Genomic DNA, 16,478 nt, shown 5'->3' on the forward strand with positions numbered 1-16,478 from the left:
AAAGAAAGAAAGAAAGAAAGAAAGAAAGAAAGAAAGAAAGAAAGAAATGCAGAATCTCAGGCCCCACCACAGATCTGCTGACCCAGAATCTGCATTTTAAGAAGATGCCCACATTAAGGTCTGAGAAGCACTGCTCTAACTATAGAGCAGCACATAGACTTTTGGAGTTTCTGCACCTTTCTGTGGGTCACCTCCCCCACCTGATCACTGCGTGAAATCATGTTATTGTTAATATTATCATCTGAGAGGATGCCATGGCACTGCATCCTCTAGCCTTTGTGTCTCATTGGTCAGAACTAGGTCATGTGCCTTAGCTGCTGGCGAGGCTGGGGAGGCGACTGTCTGGCTTCATCTGCCTCTCTTGTGGGAGACAGGCTCTGTCCGCAAGGACCCAGGAGTTGAAAACTTATGTCTGCACAAAAACCTGCACAAGGATGTCTGTAGCAGTTTTATTCATAATTGTCAAAATTTGAGAGCAACCAAGATGTCTTTCAGTTGATGAATGGATAAACTGCAGTAGACCCAACTGTGGAATATTTTTCACTGCTAAAAAGAAATGAGCTATCAAGTCATGAAAAGACATGGAGGAACTTTAAATGTATATTACTAAGCCAAAGAAGCCCATCTGAAAAGGTTACTGTATGATACTAACTATATGTATGTAACATACTTTATGATTCTAATTATATCACATTCTGGAAAAGGTAAAAACATGGACACAATATAAAGATCAGTGGCTGGGACACCTGAGTGGCTCAGTTGGTTAACCTTCAGCTCAGGTCATGATCCGAGGGTCCTGGGATCGAGTTCTGCATCCAGCCCCTTGCTCGGGAAGCCTGCTTCTCCCTCTCCCTCTGCCTGCCTCTCCCCTTGCACACGTTCTCTCTCTCTCACTCTCTCCCTCTCCCTCTCTCTCTGACAAATAAATAAATAAAATCTTTAAAAAAAGAAAAGATCAGTGATTGCCAGGGACAGGGTGAGAAGAGGGATGAATAGGCAGAGAACAGAGGATTTTTAGTGAAAATACTCTGTATGAAACAACAATGATGGATATAAATCGACCCTTGAACAATGCAGGGCTTAGGGGCACTGATCCCCTGCACAGTCGTAAACCTGTGTATTACTTTTGACTCCCCCAAAACTTAACTACTAATAGCCTGTTAACCAGAAGACTTACCAATAAAAGAGTTGATTGACACATAATTTTTATATGTATTTTATACTGGATTTTTACAATAAAGTAAGCTAGTGAAAAAATGTTATTAAATAGACAATCATAAGGGGGGGGGGGCCTGGCTGGCTCAGTCAGAGGTGCGTGCTACTTTTGATCTCAGGGTTGTAAGTTCGAGCGCCATGTTGGGTAGAGAGATCACTTAAAAATAATTTTTTTAAAAAAGAAAATCATGGGGTGAGCTGGGTGGCTCAGTCATTAAGCGTCTGCCTTTGGCTCAGGTCATGATCCCAGGGTCCTGGGATCGAGCCCCGCATCGGGCTCCCTGCTCCACAGGAAGCCTGCTTCTCCCTCTCCCACTCCCCCTGCTTGTGTTCCCTCTCTCACTGTGTCTCTCTCTGTCAAATAAATAAATAAAATCTTTTAAAAAAATAAAAATAAAATAAAAAAGAAAATCATAAGGAAGAGAAAATACATTTACAGTATCATACTGTAAAAAATTCATGTATAAGAGGACTCACACAGTTCAAACCCATGTTGTTCAAGGGTCAACTGTATGTCATTATATTTTTGTACAAACCCATAGAGAGTATAGCAACAAGAGAGAATTCTAAGATGAACTATAGACTTTGGGTGATTCTGATGTGTCAATGTAGGTTCATCCTTGATAAAAAACAAAAATGTACCATTCTGGTGAGTGAAGGTGATAATGGGAGTGGCTGTGCATGAGAGGAGTCAGAGGGCATATGGGATATCTCTGCATTTTCCTTTCAATTTTGTTGTAAACCTAAAACTGCTCTAAAATATTATCTTTTTAAAAAATAACGCCGGGACGCCTGGGTGGCTCAGTCGGTTGAGCATCTGCCTTCGGCTCGGGTCATGATCCCAGAGTCCTGGGATCGAGTCCCACACCCAGCTCCTTGCTCAGCAGGGAGCCTACTTCTCCCTTTGCCTGCCACTCCCACTGCTTGTGTGTGTCTCTCTCTCTGACAAATAAATAAAATCTTTAAAAATATAGAATAAAAAATAGCCCCCCCAAATACATATAGTATATATAAACATATAAAAGATCTAGAAAGATATACAATAAGGTTTGGCAGTGGAGTTTCTGAGTTATGTAATTGGGTCTCTTTTATTTTTGTTCCATGTTTCTGACTTTCTACAATGTACTTATTCTGCTTTGGTAATAATGAAAGGTTTGTTTTTTTTTAAACTTTTTATTTTGAAATAATTATAGACTCACAGGAAGCAGCAAATTAGTAAATGGAATATCATGTACACTTCATCTAACTTCCCCCAAGAGTGCCATCCTATATAACTGTAGTACAATAGAAAAACCAGGGAATAGACTTTGGTACAATATATTTAACTAGACTACAGACCTCATTCTGTTGTCACCATGTTTTTTACATATTTGTGTGCGCACACACACACATATAATTCTATGCATTTTTATTCCATAGTAAATAGATTCATATATCCATGTAACCACCACAAACAAGATACAAAGGAATTCCCTTGTGGTAACCACTTAGGATTACACTCCTCTTCCCAGTCCCTATACCCAGACAACCACTAATCTGTTCTCTACCTCTATAGTTTGGTCATTTCAAGAATGTAATATAAATGATCATACATATGCAACCTTTTGAAATTGGCTTTTGTCAATAAACATAAGGTCCTTGAGATCAATCTAGGTTGTTGCATGTTATCATAGTTCATTCTCCATAATAAAAAGTTATTTTTTTTTAAAGATTTAATTTATTTATTTGACAGAGAGATAGAGAGAGAGAACAAGTAGGCAGAGAGGCAGGCAGAGGGAGAGGGAAAAGCAGGCTCCCTGCTGAGCAGGAAGCCTGATGTGGGGCTTGATCCCAGGACCCTGGGATCATGACCTGAACCGAAGGCAGACGCTTAAGGACTGAGCCACCCAGGCGCCCCAAGCTATTTTTAATAAGAATATATTTGAGTATATATCCTATCAGAATTTTAATATACATTTTTATTAAGTTTTTAAATTCCAGTATAGTTAACATACAGTGTTATATTAGATTCATGTGTACAATATAGTGATTCAACAATTCTTTTCTTTAAGTAGGCTCCACGCCCAACACGGGGCTTGAACTCACAACCGTGAGATCAAGAGTTACAAACTCTACTGACTGAGCCAGCCAGATGCCCTAAATTATTATTATTGTTGTTATTTTTGAGTAATCTCTATACCTAGTGTGGGGCTTGAAACTACAACCCTGAAATCAAGAGTTACATGCTCCAATGACTGAGTCAGCCCGGAGCCCCTGATTCAACAATTCTATACAATACTTAGTGCTCATCGTAATAAGTATATTCTTTAATCCCCATTACCTATTTCACCCATTCCCCTAACCACCTCCCCTTTGGGAACCATCGGTTTGTTCACTATAGTTGAGTCTTTCTTGGTTTCTTTTTTTTCCTTTGCTCATTTGTTTTGTTTCTTAAATTCCACGTATGAATGAAATCATATGGTATCTGTCTTTCTCTGACTGATTTTGCTTAGCATTATACTCTCTAGCTCCACCTGTGTTTTCAGAAATGGCAAGATTTCATTCTTTTTTATGGCTGAGTAATATTCCATTGTGTATATATACCATATCTTCCTTATCCATTCATCTATCAATGGACACTTGGGCTGCTTCCATAATTTGGGTATTGTAAATAATGCTGCAATAAAACACAGGGGAGTCCCACATCAGGCTCCCTGCTCGGCGGGAAGCCTGCTTCTCCCTCTCCCACTCCCCCTGCTTGTGTTCCTGCTCTCGCTATCTCTCTCTCTGTCAAATAAATAAATAAAATCTTAAAAAAAAAAAAAAACCCTTAAAAAAAAAATAAAATAAAACACAGGGGAGCATGTATCCCTTTGAATTTAGTGTTTTTGTATTTGGGGGGTAAATACCCAGTAGTGTGATTACTGAATCATAGGGTAGTTCCATTTTTAACTTTTTGAGGAAACTCCAAACTATTTTCCACAGTGGCTGTTCCAGTTTGCATTCCTACCAACAGTGCATGAGGGTTGTCCTTTCTCCACATCCTGGCCAACACCTGTTGTTTCTTATGTTGTTGATTTTAGCCATTCTGACAGGTATGAAGTGATATCTCATAGTTTTGATTTGCATTTCCCTGATGATGAACGATATTGAGCATCTTTATGTGTGTCTGTTGGCCATCTGGATGTCTTCTTTGGAGAGTATCTGTTCATGTCTTCTGCCCATTTTTTAATTGGATTATTTGCTTTCTGGGTGATGATTGATATATGTGTTTTTAATTTCATATATATATACACATACATACAGAATGTCCCTATTTCCAAATGTGAGGATAGAGTTTGGAAACCACATGTAGATAAGCTTGGTCTCATCCCCCATGATATTCTAGCCTGAAAAATTAATCAGGGAGTTGGTGACTTGGCTATGAACTATTTTAGGGCAGAGACTGAGGGATAATTATCCTTCTTATCGCCTCTTTGGCTCAGCTCAGTGACTTGCCCTGAAATGATTCTAATTAAGCACTTGGGGTGGGGGTGCAAGTATTCACAGGGAGCTTGTTCCTAAGAACAAGTCATGTAAAATGAGCATCAGTTTGCGTGTGTGTGTGTGTGTGTGTGTGTGTGTGTGTGTTGTTAATAGGGTCATTATACTGGCAGGCAGAGAAAATACATTTAACATTTCCTGCAGCTGTTGTGGGAAAATGCTAGAAATGAGAGCAGATCATGGTCTGTGTCAGAAGGCAGACACTGTGCCCGGCAGGAGCAATCTGAGCGCAGCTCTGGGAGCCACTTGCAAAGAGGTTATTTTGGAGTCCCTGGGTTCAAATCCCAGCTCTGCCTCTGTACCAGTCCTAGCCTACTGGAAATAGAACAATTCCAGCAGACTATAATCAGAGAATGCCACAAGCTTATGCACAGAACATAAGGAAACCACAAGGGTTGGCAAGGAACGCTGGTGCTGGAAATAGAATGGGGTACCCCCTACACTTGAAGGTGCCAGGGAAGAAGGAGCTACCATAGCCCGGAAGGAGGCTCAGGTGGAGGAGCTCCTGGGGAAGCACCCCATAGGGTGAAGCCAGAGGAATGGCTAGCTCAGCCTCAATTACCATTCCCCCTCCCAATCTGCTGCTGAAGCCCCCAGGACGGGGCTCGAGCTGTCCATGCTCCAGGAGCACTGAGCAAGGTAGATGAGGGTGAGGAGGGCCATTTACTCAGTTTCCTCATCTGTAAAGTCAGAATAATAACATTACCTCCCTTGTAGAGTGGAGGTAAGGAGTAAATTATAACATGTCAAGTACCTAGTGTGGAGCCTGGTAGAACATTTCAATAAATGGCAATAACGGACGATGATCATGACAAGGACAACTCAAGTAGGGAGAAATGGGGCTTAGAGAGAGGTCTGCTTGGGCTTCACTGAATGGTGGGACAGCAAAACGCTGGCAGCAGCCTAGCACGTGGCACTATGATGAATACCACCACACTCCATAGATAGCCGCTCCGGCTGTAAAAACACCAGGCCAACCTGGGGAGAGCCAAAGTGACGTCAGATTTCCAGACTGCCCCTATTGCCACTTGAACACTGGAGAGAGAAAAAAGAAAAAAAAAAGCTCTCACCTTCTAGGACCACCCCCCACCCAAGCCTTCCCACCTGCAAACTGTGTGGCCCCGCAGCATGGGTCTGTTTTAGCAAAAGGACCATTTGTTTAAATGAGCCTGCCAAGTGAGAGGATCCAGATTTCTCCTTTTCTCTCTTTTTAAAAAAGCTGCAGATATAAATAAGCCCAAGATGGTCTGTTTCTGCCATGACTAACATTTAAAAAAAAAAAAAAAAAAGACAGTCGCCTTCTAAATAAACCTGCAATTAATGAACCTTGGAAGGAATTGAACAGGGGACCTGCCCAATGGGTGGGTCACAGGGCCTGCCAATTCCACCCCTGGGAATTGAAGCCAGTTCAGAAACTGTTGGGAAAACCCATAAAATGCAATTTCCCTCCAGATAATCTTGGAGGAAAAAAATCCAAGTTGACAGAGAACATGGAAGTTACTCAGAACGTACAAAGTCCATCAAAGCTTCCTCTTGAAGAGCAGATGACATTGTCTGAAGCCAGATGCTCCCAGGAATGAGGTTTCCAGATTTAGCAAACAGAAATACACAACACCCAGTTAAATGTGAATTTCAGATAAACAACGAATAATTTTAACTGTGTCCTGAATATTGCAAGAGATGTACTTATGCTAAAAAATTATTTGTGATTTGGGGCGCCTGGGTGGCTCAGTCGTTAAGCGTCTGCCTTCGGCTCAGGTCATGATCCCAGGGTCCTGGGATCAAGTCCCGCATTGGGCTCTCCGCTCTGCGGGAAGCCTGCTTCTCCCTCTCCCACTCCCCCGCTTGTGTTCCCTCTCTCACTGTGTCTCTCTCTGTCAAATAAATAAATAAAATCTTAAAAAAAAAAATTATTTGTGATTTATCTGAGATTCACATAGAACTGGATATCATGTGTTTTATCTGGCTCAGGAATGGTAAGACAGGTGCTAAAAAAGATACAGCTCAAATTGCAGGGGTCTTGGGACACCTGGGTGGCTCAGTCGGTTAAGCGTCTGCCTTTGGCTCAGGTCCTGATCCTGGGGTCCTGGGATCAAGTCCCGCGTTGGGCTCCCTGCTCGGTGGGGGGAGCCTGCCTCTCCCCCTGCTTGTGCTCTGTCTCTCTCTCTGACAAATAAAAAAAAAAATTGTAGAGGTCTCAAACTGGCAGCCTCCAGGCTATCTGAAGCCCACACGTGTGCATTTTCTAAGTCTTCACAGTTTATAAAATTGGAATCTGTTGCTAACAGTTTAAGGATTTCTGGCTTCCTTTAAAAATGGGAAGTTCCAACCATAGTGGTAGTAGGCACCCTACTACGATAACATGGGGACATAAGGGAATGTGGGAAAGTGAAGATCCAATCACTAACGTGTTAGATTGAAGGGATCATGGGCAAATTTGTTTCTGGTCGGTTTGTTGCATGGGTCTCGTGGAAGCACACATTTCGGGCCTGGGGAACTTACCCTTTCTCAGGCTTTGCTGCTGCGGTCACCCCAGAAGTGCTGAAAAGCTCACGCACCTGCTACGCAGCCACCAAGCCATCTTCCCCCTTCCCAGCTCAAGGGTGGAGGCTATGCTCCCGCCAGTTGGAGAAATGTGTGCCCCCAGGGCCCCCTGCTGACACAGGCTGGAGCTGCAAGTCCTGTTTGGGACCCTAAGCTCCATCTTCCCTGGCAATTGTGCCACAAGAGGACTGAGGCAGGCAAAATCTAGGAGGAAAAAGGAAAAGAAGATTAAAAGAAACTAAAAAATTAGCATTTGAGATGCTCTTTCCATGTTCCAAGCAGAGTTATAAGTGTTCCTCTACTCCTCAAGATATCCCCAAAGGGTGGATCCCATTAATGTCCTGATTTTTCAGATGAACCAGAGGCTCAGAGATGTGAATCACTGTTTTTTTAATTTAAATTTTAGTTAACATACAGTGCAATATTGGTTTCTGGAGTAGAAAGAGATGTGAATCACTTGCTTAAAAAGTTGCATGGTTAATAAAGGGTAGGGGCGCCTGGGTGGCTCAGTCGTTAGGCGTCTGCCTTCAGCTCGGGTCATGGTCCCAGGGTCCTGGGATCGAGCCCCGCGTCGGGCTCCCTGCTCAGCGGGAAGCCTGCTCCTCCCTCTCCCACTCCCCTTGCTTGTGTTCCCTCTCTCGCTGTGTCTCTGTCAGATAAATAAAATCTTTAAAAAATAAAAATAAAAATAAATAAATAAAATAAAGGGTAGAGCTAGGATTCAAACCCAGGAAATCCAATTCCAGAGCCCATGTTTGTTGTTAGTACTTTTTATATTATCATACAATAAGATTGACTTTCATTTCAGTTTCACGACTTTAACATATATATAAATTCATGTAACCATCACCGCAATAAGGATACCCCACAACTTCCTTATGTTATTCCTTTATATTCCCACCCCCTGCCCTCTAACTCTGGCAACCACTGATCATCTGTTCCCCATCACTGTAGTTTTGCCTTTTCAAGAATGTCAAATAAATAGGACCACACAGTATGTAACCATTTGAGACTGGTTTCCCTCACTCGGCATGTGTCTTGGGATTCATCTAAATTGTTGTCTGCATCACTAGTTCATCCCTTTTTGCCCTGGTGAAGATGGTTATAACTAATTGAACACTTAACCTCTGCCAAGTGCTATACTAAGCATTTTGACATATCTCATTTGATCCTCACAGATTCCCAAGAGGAAGGTAATGTTATACCCATTTTATAGTTGGGAGATCTGGAGCTAAGAGCTGGCTGAATGCCAGGAGCCAGGACTAATCCCAGACTCAGAACCATTTATAAAATTGCTCTGTTCCCAGCCAACAAAGAGTGAAGTACAGGGGAGACAATACCACCTCCTAGCTCGAATTCTGGAAGATGATCTGTGGATCCCTTATCTTTCTCCACAGCTTCCCAGAAATGCTTGTGATTCCATTCATGCAGTTGGTGAGGGTCTGAAGCAAAAGCTCTTGCAAGACAGTAGAGCGTAGAAATTAGGGGCCCAGGATGAAGTTCAAATCCCAGCTGTCACTTCCAAGGTGTGTGACCTCAAGTAAGCTGCTAAGCCTCCGAGTCTCAGTTGCCTGTCTTTAAAATGGGATAGTAAGGGGCACTTGTGTGGCTCAGTTGGTTAAGTGTCTGCCTTCAGCTCAGGTCATGATCCCAGGGTCCTGGGATTGAGCTCCGCATCGGGCTCCCTGCTCAGCAAGGAGTCTGCTTCTCCCTTTCCCTCTGCAGGTCCCCCTGCTTGTGCTCTCTTGCTCTCCCTCTTTCTCTCTCTGTCGAATAAATAAATAAAATCTTTAAAATAAATTAATTAATTAATTTTAAAAATGGGATAGAAACAAGCAGTGTTGGGGTACAGATTAAAAGAGATAATAAATAACAGAGTATTACACATGGTAAGCACTCAATGAACACATTTATTTTTCTTATAGTTCCCCAACACAGACCTCCCAAATCAATATGGCAGGAAGATTTGTTTATTCACAGGATATGCATTGTGTCCCTACTATCTAGGCCTTGGGCTAAATGCTTTGCAGACATGAGTTTATTGAACCTTACAATTCTCTGAAGTAGATATTGTTATGAACCCCATTTCACAGATAAGGAACCTGAGGCATGTAGAGGTGAAGTTATTTGCCAGATCCCTCAGCCAGGAGGACAAAGAAGTAAACTGAGACTGAATCGTCAAATGTTTGGTGGGACTGAAGTTAGGGAGACAGGATGCAGAGTTTGGGCATCCAAGACCTATCATGGGCCCTGGTGCTCACGGAAGCAATGACAGCAAAGCCAAGAAGCAAGGTGGATGGGAGCTCTCCCAGGGGCTTATTTGGCCCCTGGCTGGCAGGCATCTGGGACCACTTCTGTCAGAAGTATCTCACTGACAAGGAAGTCCAGCAAAAGCATGTGAACTTTTCGTTTAAACTTTTAAGAGCCAGAAATTGAGTCCTTCCTATGTCTTAGATGGCCTATAAGTGATGGGCTGCAATTAAGCCAAAGGTTACAAACTCAAGAGCCAGGCTGACAGGGTTCGAGTCCTGGCTCTGCCACACTTCCCAGCTCTGCTGACCTTACCTGACCTTAGGCAAGTTGTTTTACCTCTCTGAGACTGTAGCTTCAGTTGTCAAATGAGATGAATAATACAACCTACCTCACAGGGTTGTTGGAAGAATGTTTCGTTACATATAAAAAACTGCCATTAACACAGAGTAAGGGCTCGATAAATGCTAGCCATCGTTACTCTGATTATTAATGCAGGGGCAGGTACGTAAAAGAGGGAAGTAGACCACTGTGGGACCTGGAAAGCACATGACCTGCCAAAAGGGATGGATGTTACCCAGCCACAGTCATTATTACCAGGCAGGAAAATGAGTCCACTATGGCCAGACCTTCCAATTTTCCACTTTCCATACTGGCCTCCTTTCTACTCTAAACACAGCATCCAGCAGGCATGTTTTTGCCTCAAGGCCTTTGCACCGGCCTGGGAATATACTCTCCCTCTGATACACCACTCACTCCTTGATCTATTTCAGCTCTGTACTCAACTGCTCACCTTTACATTTCCAATTCTATTCCTTTACCCCACTACACTGAGTTTTCTCCATTGTATTAACGATTAAATAACATACTATTATTGTTTTATTGTTCCTCCCTCCACTGGCAGGTTAATCTTCCACACTGGCAGTAATTTTTTCCCCACTATTGTATTCTCAGCACCTAGAACCGAGTCTGGCACCCAGTGGTACTCAATAAATATTTATGGAATGGATTGTATCTTCATGCTGCCAGTTCGTGATAGTTCAAGGAATCATTTGGTCATTTTTGCCTTATTGAGCACCTACTGTATGCAACGAATAGCTCTGGAAACTGCAGAGGATGCAGAGAATAGAAAACACTCCTTGTTCTAGCAGAAGGCAGTACATTGGGAAGGGAAAAGGAGGGGCTTTGGAGTCAAACAGGTCAGGGTTTGTGACTCAGTTGTCTCACATAGAGCTGGGGAACCATACCTCCCTGAGCCTCACTCCCTCATCTGTGCAATTGGGGTAAGAATCACGTTCTTTCCTCACTGGGCTGTTGTGATGAGTAACGAAGTGTGCATGTCAAGTGCCTTAGCACAGTCGAGCCACAAGTCAAGTGTGTGATTCATTCTTTCATTTAGCAAATACTGAGTGGCCCACCACATGCCAGGCACTGTGCCACTTGCTGTTGGAGGGGCCATAGACAAAGAAGGGAAAGTTGCTATGTACGTGAAGTCCTGGTTTAATGGGGGTGGGGAATGAGGGGGCACCAACAATAAATATACTATATATATATACAATGCGTGTGTGTGTGTGTGTGTCTATGTATCGCTTAGGCAGTGGTAAGTAATATGAAAAAAATACAAGGTAAGGGAACAGAAAGGGAAGATTATTTTAGATAGGTCCCCAGAGAAGATGACATTTGAATAAACACACCTGATTGAGACAAGGGAGGGAAACATGCAAAGATGTGAAGAGTCTAGGATTGGTCACACCAGGCAGAGGAAACAGCATGTGCGCATGTGCAAAGATTCTGAGGTAGGAGTGATCCTCAAGTGATGGCGGAACAGTTTGGTGGCTGAAAGAGACTGAAAGAAAGAGGGATAGGTCAGAGATTAAGGAAAAGGAAATAGGGCAGGCCAGACTCTGGCTTTTACTCCAAGTGAGGTGGGGACATGCTGGAGGGTTTTGAGGACAGTGGCATGATCTTTGGTTTTCGACATCACTCTAGCTGCATAATAGATCACAGAGGGGAGTGGTAGTAGCTAGACCAGTAATCAAAGCTTGGATGATGGTTTCAATCAGCAAAGTGGTAGCAATGGAGGGGCAAATTTCAGATGTATTTTGAAGGCAGAACCAATAGGATTTGCTAACATTTCACACGTGGAAGGAGAGCAAAACGTGAAGGATAATTCCCAAGATTTTCTGCCGGAGCAACTAGACCGAAGGTGACAATACCTGGGATAGAAATGACTGGGGGAGGCAGCCTTGGTGCGGAAGGGCTAAGTTCAGTTTCTCAAGTTGTTTTTTGTTTTTTTTTTTAAAGATTATTTGAGAGAGAGCATGAGCAGGGAGGAGGGGCAGAAGGACAGAGAGAAGCAGACTCCCCGCTGAGCAGGGAGCCCCATGTGGGGCCCAATCTCAGGACCCTGAGATTATAACCTGAGCCAAAGGCAGATGCTTAACCAACTGAGCCATTCAGGGGCCCCTAGTTTTTGAAGTTTAAATCGAATGCATGAAGGGGGACACAACAGAAGTCTGGAAATGTAGGCTAGGGGTCATACTTAGTTTTGAATGCCCTGACAGATTCAGCAAGGTCAGTGGACTGATGCAGTTAATGGTATTCCTGTCAAGACCGCTATAGAGCTTTTGGTTATGGAGCTCTGGATTTATTGCTGGGTAAATTACCCCCAAAACTCAGTGACTTGAAAAACAATCTTGTTTTCTGTAGGTCAGTAATCCAGGGACAGCTCAAATGGGTCCTGTTTCAAGATCTCCTGAACACATGAAGGTGTCAGCAGGGATTCCAGAGATTTGACTGGGGAAGGATCTGCTTCCACACGCAGTCCTTGGCAGGGTCCAGTTCCAAGCACATGGTTGGCTGGAGCCCACCTTGCTACATGGACTTCCCATTGACAGCTTGCTTCATCAAAGTGCACAAGCCAAGGAATAAAACAGGTATGAAGGGAACTAGCAAGAGAACGAGGAGCCTAAAGTCCAGTGACCTACCCTCTTTTGTGGTCTCCCATTTATTTGAAGCACTAGGTCCAACACACTCAAGGGGAGGGGAATCCCATGCAGAGTCAATACCAAGAGCTAGCTTAGAAGGCACAATATAAATGGCCCAGTGTGAAGTCCCATCTTTCTTAGGTTAGACAATCTTAAGACAACATATATTAAAATTGGGGCAGGGGAGAATGTGAAATGTTGGATGAAACCAGATTTGGCCATGTATCATTAGACCAGTCTAGAATTTTCCATGTTTAAACATTAAAAACATGTAAATCAAGTATAGCCCTAATTGTATTTACTAATCTCACAAATCACAGAACCTGTGCTTTAGTGTATACAACCGTTTAGAAATGCCTGCAGAATGTACAAGTATGCGATCTGCCCTCCATTTGCTCTCTGGCCCTGGAGTTTGACCCTTGTAGACATGATTGTACCCACGGTTCAATGCTTATCTCCATTAACCAAACAAGAGCATTTTCGTTTAAAGAATTTTATTTTCTCTCTCCAGATAAGGATACAAGTTAAAAGTTTTACTAAATTTAACCATAATCCTAGATTCTTCAAAATGGGCACAGGCCTCTAGACAGTTCTCAGGTTACACAAAACCCTTGTGAGACTTGATTCAACCAAACTATCACCCTTTCTCAGGAAAGCACATAGGCAATCTCTTCCAAGAACCCTTGTATTCCAGCTCCATAGTTGAGAAATTCCTTAAAAAGAAAAAAGATTACAATCCGTATTTAATTCTGATGTAAAAAGCTACTTGTTTCGGATGTGCGAGACCTCCAGGACCCAGTAGTACCAATAGGTCAACAGTCCTACTCTACCACTTCCACTTGGGAAGTGGGTTCCCAGGTTACTCCCCAGTGGGCAAACTCAACACCTCTATGGGGGCATATTTAATCACTTTACAAGGGGGCTGACACTTAGATAATGCCATTTGCAGAAACCTCACCTGTTGCAGGACAGACTGAACCAAGCACATCAGGCTGCATCTATTTACTGCCCTGTGGCTCACAGGGCTCCCAACCTGCAGGAAGTTAGCAGGTAAAACCAAGGTAAGTGACCTGATTCCTGGGGGAAGAAAACAAACACCACTTAAAAAAAACCCATACAAAAGGTAGTTTGTTAGTGGTTAAGCAGAAAACAGGGTGGGGCCAATGCATCAGACAAAACACTGGCTAATGGTTCAGTTAGATCAACATGGTCGATCTGATGGGGAAAAAAGTTATGTCATCAATTGCAATGGCCAAATTTGAGTTAGAGCAGAACACAAGGGGGACAGACAGTCCCATATTTAAAATAAAAGTAGGGATGCCTGGCTGGCTCGGAAGAGCATGCGACTCTTGATATTGGGGTAAGAGTTCGAGCCCCATGCTGGATGTAGGGATTACTTAAATTAACTTAAAAAAAGGAGTTATTCTCTCTCCCATTTTCCAGATCTTCTGTCTATTCAGCCATGTGGATATCACTTACCAACATCTCATTCCTGGTCCACTCGAAGTCTGCTTTCCGCCAACAGTAACTCTGAGATGAAAAAACAAACATGAGCTCCCATCAGCTAGATGCCCAAGGGAGCGGGGGACAACGGAGCACTCAAACTGGCATATCAGACATAAACTGGCTTAAAAAAGTTAGATCAACATGGTCGATCTGTTGGGGAAAAAAGTTCAGTCATCATATATGCCAGTAGGAAGCTCTCATTCTTAGAAAAAGCCCTAACAAGGAGCAAGATTTGGTTGGTCTGCCTCTGTACCTGCAACCAAGTATTTGAGATCTGTATCCTGTTGTTGGCAGTAACAGCTAAAATAAACACCTCTGCCTCCTGAGCTTGTATTTGAGAGGCCAATGTGGCTCACAAGAGTTGTGGGAAACTGGTTGGCTTTGGCGGAGGTTAGAAGTGACCACAGGCTTTTGACCAAGTGTCAGGATGTTACATTTTAATGCAAAATGCCATCACTAAAAACCTGACTTACAGGAACACTGGCACAGCAAGTTGTACGATAAATCTGTCCCCCAGTAAGTCCTGCCCTTAAGGACTCAAGCAAATTAAAATGGTACACAGTCGAGAATTAGTTCTGAGTGGCTAGGTCAACCAAAAACACAAACTTAGCTTTCCCTTAGAAAAAAATTCTCACGTGAGGTGCCTGGATGGCTGGGTCGGTAGAGCATGTGACTCTTGTTCTCTAGGTTGTGAGTTTGAGCCCCACATTGGGTGTAGAGAGTACTTAAAAAAATAAAATCAATAATGTCCTCACTTGTAGAGGCCACTTTCAGGAAAAAGGTTTGAGCAATGGAAACCTGGATAAGATTAACAGGGCCCATAGTGACCATCCGGCTGAACACAAGCCCTTTAGGCGACCACCTCAAAATATCTGTAAGCCCTAGAGGACCAATGGGCTACTTAAAACTGGGCACAGGTACCAAAAAAGGAAAACTCCATTTGTTCCCATACCTCCTCACCTTCTCCCTTCACTATAGCCCCCCACCACTGCCCTCCTGGCAGTTTTTGCTTTCCTGCTTGCAGCTCCCTTGCGGTGTATTCAACAAACATCTCCTCTTGTTCTGCTTCTAGTAAATTCTTTCAACCACCCACCTGTGCTGCCAGCCTCCACTTGGAAATTTAAGTATGCTCAAGAAAACGACTTAACAAAAAAACACCTCATATGCGAAGAAATGGGATCCAAAAATGTACTTTCAGAAGCATTCAAGAGACATTCAAGAATTAACATCTATTCACTTTAAAGAGATTTTTCCACTTTGGGGAATTATTTTTCCTAAACCTGTTTCTTCACCGAAGTCTAACAGATACATATTTTTAGAACCGTGATAAAACGAGTGTTCAGCGCACTTTACTTATAAGTAAAATTGGCTACGGTTAAATCTTCATTTTTTTCCCCCCAAGTTTGCCTAGCACACGAAGAGGTTCCCAGAGCACGCGTTTCCTACAATAGGCCAGAATACAAATGCTTACGCCAGAGATCAGGAGACGGAAGGCTGGACAAGTCTACAGGGGGTTCTCCTGGAGGCCCAGCAGCGACCCCCTCTTCGGAGATCCATTCTGTACCCTCTGATCGCACTGACCTGCAAACCAACAAAGAAAGGGCATCAATCGCCATCTTCTCACGGTTGGGATCAGAACATGGCCGTGCCTCTTGAGGCCGGTGTATCAGAACTAACTGGCAAGTGTTCAAAGACATCAGCATTGTCGATCTGATGGGGAAAAAAGAGAAGTCATCATTTACACCAGCCAAGGACTCAGGTCCGCACACAGGCGCGGATTTTTCCAGTTTTAATTGGTCTCCGCGACGCCTTAAGGCGTATTTAGGGTCAGAGCAGAGGGAGCCACGGCAAAGAGGAAAAAGGAGGAACTGGGATCTCGAAGGGAAAACAGCAGTATTTCCACTCACCACTCACAACAGCAAACCCGGATTCCCGGGCCCGCACAGCATCGGACGAAGCACAAACCACGGACACGAGACAACAAAAGCGCCGAAAACGCAAAAGGACGAAGAGCGCTCCAGACCTCTCTTATATAACCAGGGGAAGCTCTTGCGCCTGCGCACTGAGCCCGGGGCGCTTCCCCTTCCGTCCCGCGGCACGCGGTGCCCTCTGGGAAATGTAGTCTCCGAGCCGCCCGGCCCGAGGCGATCTAATGTTGTCAAGGCCGCTCTAGCCCCGCCCCCTTCGCCGTACACTCGGGTTCCCCCGGGCTCGTGGGCCTCGCCGCCATGTCGCGCTTCGAACGCACTAAGCCTCCCGCCGGGTTCCCCTTCCTCCGGGGCGGGCTGAGGCCTAAGACGGCCGTGGGCACTGTTAACCTTCCCCCCGCAGTCCCCTCCCCTCAGCCGCGCCCGCCCGAGCCCGCCGGTCCCGCCGCCGGGGGGAGCTGAAGCGACGCCCGCCGGTCCGCTAGCCCCGGCCCAGCCTGGGGGCGGGGGCGCCGGCAGTGCCACA

General features: G+C 44.2%; 1 long non-coding RNA gene and 3 other non-coding genes across 5 annotated transcripts; all 4 read right to left on the bottom strand.

The window, feature by feature from the left end:
• Positions 1 to 6,865: 6,865 nt before the first annotated feature.
• On the bottom strand, positions 6,866 to 16,330 carry LOC116621766. 2 transcript variants are annotated; one of them, XR_004297446.1, is made up of 7 exons: positions 15,932 to 16,330; positions 15,496 to 15,605; positions 13,998 to 14,048; positions 13,477 to 13,595; positions 11,226 to 11,377; positions 7,240 to 7,485; positions 6,866 to 6,903 (listed from the first exon to the last, which is right to left on the bottom strand). It is a non-coding gene; the product is annotated as an uncharacterized LOC116621766 (long non-coding RNA). The 2 variants fall into 2 exon arrangements; XR_004297445.1 differs by lacking the exons at positions 6,866 to 6,903; positions 7,240 to 7,485; positions 11,226 to 11,377 and adding an exon at positions 12,996 to 13,231 and having other exon boundaries at positions 15,932 to 16,075.
• LOC116621800 lies at positions 13,678 to 13,771 on the bottom strand. Its single transcript, XR_004297454.1, has one exon. It is a non-coding gene; the product is annotated as a small nucleolar SNORD12/SNORD106 (small nucleolar RNA).
• On the bottom strand, positions 14,122 to 14,212 carry LOC116621799. Its single transcript, XR_004297453.1, has one exon. It is a non-coding gene; the product is annotated as a small nucleolar SNORD12/SNORD106 (small nucleolar RNA).
• Positions 15,682 to 15,772, bottom strand: LOC116621798. The gene has a single exon (XR_004297452.1). It is a non-coding gene; the product is annotated as a small nucleolar SNORD12/SNORD106 (small nucleolar RNA).
• Positions 16,331 to 16,478: the final 148 nt, after the last annotated feature.

Source organism: Phoca vitulina, unplaced genomic scaffold (assembly GCF_004348235.1).
Source record: "Phoca vitulina isolate PV1807 unplaced genomic scaffold, GSC_HSeal_1.0 scaffold50, whole genome shotgun sequence".
Lineage (NCBI taxonomy): Eukaryota > Metazoa > Chordata > Mammalia > Carnivora > Phocidae > Phoca > Phoca vitulina.